Here is a 9,238-nt window from a genome sequence, read left to right as displayed (position 1 = left end):
CTGGCTTCAAAGCCCTTACCTTCCCAATATCTTAGGCCAGGTGAAACCCCACAGGCCCTGAGATGCAGCTCCTCAGAGGTCAGCTCCCGGAGAGCCAGGAAGGTCAGTGCTGACGCATTGGCAGTGATAACCTGTGAGTGGATGCAGGGTTGCCTTCCAGAAGGACGGGACAGGAAGTGGAATTCCATTCTCCTCTATGAACTCAGAGCACTGGCTCGTCCAGTCGGGGCTCCTGGCCTGGTAAACTGGTAACAGAGGACAGCAGTGCTGAGCACTTCTCCCAGGAGGGTCTCCTTGGCTTCAAAGGGCTTTCTCTTTCTGCTGCTGGGTCTTCACAGATCTCAGCAGCCAGCGTGTTAGCACTCCTGACCTCACCTCTGGGTTCCTTGTTCTATATCTTCTGGGAGGTGCCCTCCAAGTTTAACCCTGATGATTTATGGGGGCTGAGGTGGCTGGAGAGACTGTAGTGAGAGAAAGGACATTGAGCTCTGTCTTAGGCGGGGATGCCATGGAAGCCGACCACGGGTCAGGGATCTGGGTACAGAGAGTTTAGTTGGGAGGAGGCCCAGGAAGCACTGGTAGGAGAGTGGGAAAGTGAGACAGAGAAGGGAAGAGAAGCCAGTACAGGTGCATTGTTACCCATTACCACCGGGGGCGCTGGGGGCTCAGTCTCACTGTGGAACCTGGGACAGTGCAGAAGAGAATACGCACCTCTGATTTCTCACCTCCTCCCCCAGGGGTGAGAGAGCTGAGGTATTGATCCTCTAACTCCCACTCATCACTGGCTGAGGGCTGTTCTTGGGGGGAGGGGAGCCAACTCACTGCATGATAGGAGCCCACGGGCTGAGAGGCAGCCCTCAGCGGTTGGCATGTCCTAACCAGGGGACGAATAATAGAGGAGGTCTGAGCAGGGCCTCCCAACATCTGTGACAAACCCTGAACCTGCTCAGGGTTGGGGAGAGTTTTACCATTCACTGGCTCCCATGGCACTGTCCTTGTCCTGAGGACGTCTGACCCATCACCTACATGATGCGGACACACTGTGTGCCTAGGGGCGACATGGAATAGATGACGCCCAGTTAAGACTGAATTTCAGATGAGCAATGAGTCATTTTTAATTATAAGAATGTCCCAGGTAATTATTTATTATTTATCTGAAATTCAGATTGAACTGGGTGTCCTGTATTTGCTAAATGTGACAACACTCCCTATGCATCCTCTCTGAGTCGGGGTGGTTGCGGGGAGAGGCCACTTTGGGCTCCAGTGCACTAGTGTCTCTGGCACAAAGCAAAGCGTGTAAGACTTAAGGCAGCAGGAACATTCCTCAGTTATGTGAGGAGGAGCAGGGGATGTCTAAAGGTGAGAGAGAGGCTTTGAATGGGGAAAGATAACGGTCTTTGGAAAGAGGAAGAGAGTAATTGCAGAGCTGCACTCCCAATAGATAACCTTTGGAGCTCCCAGCATCACTTCCTATTCCTTCTGGAATTCATATTCAACTAACAGTTCTTGAATGCGTGCTACAATGAGGTTCTTTCCAATGATTGTGTCACTTCATCTTCCCAGCCATTCTCTTTCTACACTTGATGAAAACGGAGTCTCCCAGAGGACGGCAGTGTCCAAGGTGGACCAACCAACAGTGGAACCCAGACTTCTGGTCCCAAGACCCAGCATCCTCTCTGCCGTGGCATGGCTGCAGGTGACAAGGGCATATCTGACCCACAGCCCTACACAGCCAGCAGTTGTTTATACCAAGCATAAGGCAGAGGCTTGGCTCAGCCAGTAGGAAGTTTGGGCCCACGTACAAAACTGGATTGCAGACAGCTTTCAGCCCACTAATGGATTGCCATTTAGACCATTCCACAGATATCCTACTATATAGCTGAACTATATTCCTCATATTAATAAACACCACACATTCTTTTGAAAACATTGCTTCTCTGAGAGACCTGGGAGTGCAGGCCCACTGGCTCCTTACCTCCTCCTGTAAGATAAGACTATCTCATCTCACAAGGCAGGCTCATCCAGGGATTCCTGCAGGCAAGAGATGAGGAACTGGGCCCTCGCCTGGTAAAGGCTCCTGCAGTAGGGCTGGAGGTGTGTGGGCTGGAGGCCCCAGGGTGTGAAGTTTCGGGAGGCAGGGACATGGGCAAGAATGTTGGTGACTCCAGACTCAGCGTCTGTGGGATGACAAGGGCTGGGGAAAGCACAGACCTGGCGTCCAGGCTCTGCCAATGACAAGGAAGTCATCATTGCTGTGGGCCTGCGGGTTCTCACCTGTAACCTTCAGAATTCTGTGGCTTTCTGTGGGAAGGGGCAAGGAGAGAGAGCTGAGACAGATGAAGGCCCCTCTGGCAATGGCTGTTCCTGCTAAGAGTAGAGGGATGGACATTTCCAGAAAGGAAAGGGAGCAACAGCCTTGCGACAGCCCCCAGACACACAGCAGCCTGACCCTGTGAAGGGGAGGTGGGAGCGCTGGTTTGGAGGCGCAGTGGCCATGTTCATGGCTCATTCCCAGGCCACTGCTGTTCCCCCAGGAATTTGCAAGGACTGACTATACCTAATGTTGAGGGTCGTTCCTGGATCCTGGATAAACTGATGGGCTCAAAGAGCCTGATGTCAAAAAAAATTTTGCAACCATTCCTATGACCCTAAACCAAAACCTGAAATTAACCAACCAGTCAATGATGTGGTGCCTAATGGGGACAAGGGCAGCCCTGTGTCAGGTACTGATGAATTCAGAGAGTCACTTTGTATCAGAGAAGGATGAGTCATGAGCTCAGCCTTCCAAGAAGGTTTGTGAAGGGGGAGCCTGGGAGGGCGAATGTAATTATCTAATGCAATGGCAGTCTCAATAAAAGATGACAAGGGGTGAGCAATAAAAGAAAGATGCCGCAGCAGCTGATTAAGCCCCCAAATGTAAAAACAATAGTGATCACTCTCTGGAGAGCAGAGACAGTGCCTTCTTCCAGGGGATTGGAGTGACACCCCCTATGCCTGTCTCACTGTCCTGACTGAGGCCTCCATGAACTCACCCCAAAAGAAGCTATGCTGAACTTTAAATCCAGTATCAGGCTTGCATGAAGGACAGACACTGGCTCAAAGTCATGTGATTAAGGGGTCAAGATTTTGATTTGGCAAATCAGGTAGAATATTTATCCTGAAGGAGGAAATAGCACCAGATGTCTTTCTTCTTGAGGGCAATCCAGGTAAGGCTGGTGACAGCTTCTTGTTCAATGAGCCATCCTTGAAGGAGAAAGAAAAACGAAAGGAAGCTCTCCTAATCTTCCTGGCACCCTCTCAGGTCTGATACTTGGAAAACAGGCTTATTTGCAGAAGCGGATCAATACCCGAAAGGAGCATGAGTAGCAGGGGCCTTCTGCTCATCCAGGCCCAGGCTGCATGTGGACGGCTGACACAGCCTCCTCTCTGCCTGTCACAGCCCATGGACTTGGCTGCGTCTGCTCTGTGCTGCAAGGAGCAACAGTGCCCCAGGGAGCCTTTCCCCCATCTCTCACTTAGGCCTGCTGAGGGCTCAGAGCACAGGCCATGGTTCCAGGCCAGAACGGGCCCAAAAGCTGAGGGGCTGCTGCAGAGTCAGTGGGAGGGCCTGCGGGACATTCACCCGGCCAGCTCCCCCATGGGCTCAGGCAGGGTGGCAGGTGCTCAGTGGGCGCTGTGTGGGCTGTGGAAGGACCGTGGCTATTTTGACGAGTGTGGATTTGAATCCTCCTTGTTGAAGGGCAGGAGTGAGTGCCTTTGCTAGTGAGTGGGCCTAGCTGGCTGCCCAGCATTGTGTCCCAATGGGTGGTTTTCTCTGCTGAGGTGCAGGGCAGGCGGTATGGAAATGTATGTCCGGGAATGTGCCGTGTTCTGGGAAAGCATCCCTCAGGCCAAGCGCCCACTGCAATTCCCTAAGGATTCTAAGACCGAGGCCTGGTTCCCACCGCTTCAGAGGCTGCCAGCTAAGGGTGTCGAGGCACAGACGCCTCTGTTCTCAGCCCCCATAAAGAGCTCCTGGCACCACCGTCCACATATTCACGTAAGTCTAATGAGACAGAGATTTGAAAAAATGGTCTCTTTATTTAATAAAGATGTTGATGATGATGATAATTGTCCTTGAAAACAATTTTCCAAAGAGTCTTAAGGTTTATTTTTTCTGTGGTTTGGGGACCAAGCAGAGAGAAATGACATCTGACCAAGAGCTGCCCCCATGGGGTGTCAGCCCCAGACGGGCTGAGGGGCAGCTCCTGGCTCCAAGCCGCCTGGTCTCTTGCCTCGTGATTTTCTTTCTCCTAGCCCCAAATTTGTTCTCCTATCAGTGAGGGAAAAGAATTGGTTAATGAAACTAAAACTGACTATATGACTATTCTGACATTTGCTTTGTCTAAGACTGGAATTGAATTTTAGACTGTAAGGGGCTCCTGACCCCGTCATCATGCAAATGAGGAAATGAGAACTAGGGAGGTAAAATGGCTTGACGAGGGGCACGCATCACCTTACTCCCAGCTCTGTGTCCAGTGGCCCCTCCGTGGCTACACCAGGTGGTGGTGCATTTCTCTTATTTGATTCTACTGGACAGAAACCAGGGGAGGAGGGAATTAAGGTAGTCACTGACCGTCATTTTTCATATCTAGGATCCCAACACTCTAAAAGGAGGAAGTGACGCTCTTCCAAGTGAAAATAACGTGAAGGTGGATATTTTGGCTTTAGGTGTTTCCTACCCTACTCCATTCCTGAGCCACATTAGAATCATTGAGCATCTACCCAAGCATTGTAACAGATCCTGTCAAGAGACTCATCCCCTGTCGTAGCCATATTGGGGTTAGGGGGAGACCTGTAGACTTTCCAGAGGAGAAGATGGTCGGGCAACTGGGAGGGGAGACAGCTCTGGGGCTGGCCTCTCCTGAAGTCCCTCTCCAGCCCCTCATGATGGGGTTGGAAGGTTGCTTGTCCAACCAGCCATGTCTCAGGCTGCACCCACCCATCACAAGCCTGGTGAAAAGAGAGAAGGGGGGTCTCCTAAGACAGGCTGCCCACAGACCAGGACCTGGTTTATACTGCAATCCTCGTTGCATTTGGAAAGGTCAACGGTGCTCTACAAACTTTCATCCAAACTTGCCTCTAGGAAAGACTAAGAGGCACCATCTGAGAGGGAATGGACTTGGGTTTTCATTCAATTTCTCCTGTGTGGAGCCTTGGGTGATGGGCACATGAGTCCAGCTTCTGATGATGAGGACTCCCGTTGCTCCATTTCAGTGGAAGCCACACTGAATTCCCTGGATTTTCTCCTCCCTGTCCTCCTGACACAAGGGCCAACTTCATTTGACCCCATCGAAAGGCTTCAGTGTGGGTCTCCGCTGCTTACCAGTTCCTTCAAACTCCTTGCCCACCCGCGGGCTCGCACCCCTCCACAGACCTGCCCTCCTGCCATATTCTTAGAGTTCCCTGAACTTGCCCTTCCTCTTTTGAGCTTTCTCAGCTCCCTGCTTTTTTTTTTCCAGATGAGCTCCCTCACCTGGAATGCCACTCTGCTCTCCCCTGAATCTCTACGTGCCAAATCCAGCCATCAAAGCTCACCCCAAATGTCACCCAGAGTCCAACACTTTCATTTTCCAAGTGACAGTGAGGAGGATGTTGGTGTGTAGCGTTTGTTCTTACGGCCGGGTTGTGTGTCAGGTGTGTGAGTGTTTCTGCTGGACCTTCAAAACCACCCGACGAGGCGGATGGCATTATTATCGCCATTTTACAGAGAAGAAAAAGATGAAGATGCAAAGCGGTGACATGACGCCTTGCTCCACCTTGTATTGTAGGAAGTCGGATCCATTTCCCTAGTGGGTCTTGAGAGCAGCAAGAGGGTCCTATTCATCTTTTTCTGCCCACCCTGCCAGCGCAGTGCCTCATGCACAGTACCCACTTAGTATGGAGGGCATCATTTCAGGGGTCACGAGAATCCAGCTGCTCGTCATGCTGTCTTGCACTTGGCTATTCTCACCTGGTGGCTTATTTTTATATTTCATAGCTCAGGTCTGAAGTCACGGGAGGACACCCAGCTGCCCTTGCAAAAGGAAGCGTCATGGAGGGTCCTAAAGGAGACAGGGCAGAAGGGGCGAGACCCATTCTTCTCCTTATGGGATGTGGGGCAGTCCCCCATGTGTCCATCTGTGACCTAGGACAGCATGTAATTGAGTGGCCCCAGCTCCTTGAGCCTAGGCAGGACTGGCCACCTTTCTGATGGGAGTGAGCGGGCAGAGGTGGGTCAGGAGGAGGAAAACGAAAGGTGGTAGTTTACACATCTGGGCATCACAGCAGGAATACTAGAGACCGCGGGCTGATGAAAAGACCATCAGGCAGAATCAGGACCGAGTAGCTTCAGCAGTCATCCCCCAGAGAAGTGAAAAGCCATCCTCTCGGGACCCCAGTGCCTCTGTCTGTCATGGAGAGGACAGGGAGGCACAGCTCCCCTGTGGAGCCCAGGCCTCCTGTGCCAGCTGGCGGTGAACTCAATGTTCCCAGGATCACAGACAGACCTGCACGCAGACTTGGTGTTGCCACTCATAATCCAGGTGACCTCTGGCAAAGAACTTACTGGTTCTGAGTCCCGGTTTCCACCTCTGTTAACACAAGGTAACATACTTGCATTGCAGGGCTGGTGTCAGCCCTGGACAAGATGGTGGACGTAGACCAGGAACCCAGGGCCCGGCCCCCAGAGCTCGGTTGACCCTGGCCTGCTGGCAGCTCAGTGAAGGGAGAAGGAGCCCCGTCTCAGACCCCAGAAGCCCTTGTGAACGCCCCTGGGCACTTCCCTGCTCACACGTGCTTCTCTGCCGTGAAGGCCTCAAGCTCCTGGGCTCAGACCCAGCTGGTCCCCTCAGACGCAGCTCTCCCCAGCACGGTCTCGCTCTGCACCAAGAAAGGCCGCCTGAAGGGGCGGGATGGTGCATGCCATTCCCACTGGACAGTCTCTCGCATGCCTGTAAGGGGCAGGATATTGCTCCTTTCCTGATACCCTATAATAAGAAATAATATATTTTGATAGTTCTTTGATCTGATGGGTCTTTAGTGTGCATGAGCTAGAATCTGGAGAACATGACTGTGATTTGGGGCTCGTGGTTAAGTATAGCTCAGATGTTGGATGTGATTCCCCACCACTCTGTCCTCTCGGCTCCTCCCTGTGCCCGCCTCGTTCCTTCATGAAGGTTTTCTTAGGATGTTGTTTCCTTCCTTATCTCCCTACCCATCTTCTGAAGTCGGGCAAGGAAGAATCCCACTTTAAAAATTGCTCTCAAAAGCTCTAGTTTGATTGGTGTCTTTGAGCTCATCTAAACCCAAAGCTTCACTCTCCAGGGGAGGAGAATGGAGGTCAAAGAGATCAAGTGACACACCTAGGTAACTAGAAAGGGCAGGTGGCAGATCCAGATGAGACAACAGGCCCAGGGTTCCCAGAACACCGTCTGTCCTCATGCTGTGTTCCAGTCATCCTGCATCCGTGTCCATCTTCAGGATTTTTCCTATATCCATATGCCTCCTATACTATTGTTTATCCAATGCATTTTCTTTAAATTGACTCACATTTTTATTTAAATACATTTATTTTGAAGGAAAACTTTATATCATTACCTAATGAAACAGCAGTATCACTTGCCATTGATAGAAATTTATAACTAAAGTCAATGTGGAATATAATTACATGCAATTGTAACTAGATGTTATTGCCTGGACACAGAAAACAAGCTGGAAGCCTGTTCTCTTTGATTATAAAGGACAATTGGCAAGTTTCAGATGTATTACAGACCTGGTAGGACTAAGTGAAGACGGATTCTGGACCTGATTCCAAAGTTACCCAAGGCATCTTTGTATCATTGAGAAGAATTTTTCTCAAATATGATCAGTAGGGCATTCTCACACTGTGAGACCATCGCAGTCCACTACACTACCACACCAGGTCCCTGTGTGTCCTTGGAGGCCAACAGACTCCTCCTCCTGTACAGCAAGACCTTCCAAAGACATGACACTGAAAGAGCTTCACACACATTTTATTTGGTCACCAGACGCCAGATGAGTGCCCGACTCGCCTTCATTTTCACATTAGAATACATGTTGAATTTAAGCATTAATTTTAGTAAATTTTCTGAGGGACTATCTTGTTCACCCCAGAAACAATGTCAAGATAATTAAATTTTAGATACTAATGAATCAGGGAAGTTGATCTCAGCAGTGGAAGAATGCTGTGATTTTAATTGCCAATATACAGATACTTTTAGTTCTTGGAAGCCACTGCCAACTGTGCCTGCTGGAAGTTAAATTCTCAATAGCTTGCTATGATTGATGCAGGCATTAGCCTTTTAAAAAAAATCTTGAACTAAATAATTTGCATCCAAAGGATGACATCAGTAACACCATGAGCTTGTCGTTTCAGAAAGTGACCACTAGATGGAGCACTTGCGATTCAAAAGTAAAAGTCTCAGCCCCTGAGGTCCAGGCACTTCACGAGAAGACCTATTGTACTTAGGAACCTGCAGCGACGCCGGCGAGAACACGGCTGGCCCTGAAGATGGCCTTCGCTTCTTCCCTCCCAGACTGTGGTGTGCCTCTCCCTCTTTCCTCCGGACGGGTCACTTCTCCCTACAGGCTGTCTCTCTAAAGAGTTCACCTTTTAAAACTTCCGGCATGTCATTATTCTATTCCTAGCGCTGTGACTGAGTAGAAAACTGTGTTCCTTAAGAAGTGGTTTCTTTCTTTCTCCTCCTTTGACACTACTCACTCCTGAGCCCCGAGGCACCGCCTCCTCAAGTCCCGGGCCTGGGCGCTAATCCGAGGCAGCCAGCAAAGCACCGTGGTTTCTAGGACCTTCATTCTTCTCCACAAACTACACTCCACCTTTATTCTCCCCATGATGACAGCAATAAATTTTCTTTAAAGTTTTTTTTTTTTTTTTTTTAAGAAAGCTCATATCAATGGAGCGTTGTTCCTGCACCAACTCTTTAAATACGGCCACAATGAGGTCTAGGAGCCCAGGGCTCCGAGTGAGGACCAGGACGAGGGACACCTCCCAGCCACAGCGTCTAAACAATAGAATTGTTTTAACAGTGCAACACATTGAGGCCATTCAGCAAATCAGGGAGTGTATTTGCAAGTTCTCATCCAGGCTCTCCTTTCCCCCCAGGCTAATAGCGTTGTGCTTGCCTGCCTGCGTGTGTGTGTGTGTGTGTGTGTGTGTGTGTGTGTGTGTGTGTGTGTG

The sequence above is a fragment of the Equus quagga genome, chromosome 4 (genome assembly GCF_021613505.1).
Source record: "Equus quagga isolate Etosha38 chromosome 4, UCLA_HA_Equagga_1.0, whole genome shotgun sequence".
NCBI classification, from domain to species: Eukaryota; Metazoa; Chordata; class Mammalia; order Perissodactyla; family Equidae; genus Equus; species Equus quagga.
The sequence above is the reverse complement of the archived record's forward strand: the minus strand, read 5'-3'. Positions refer to the sequence as shown.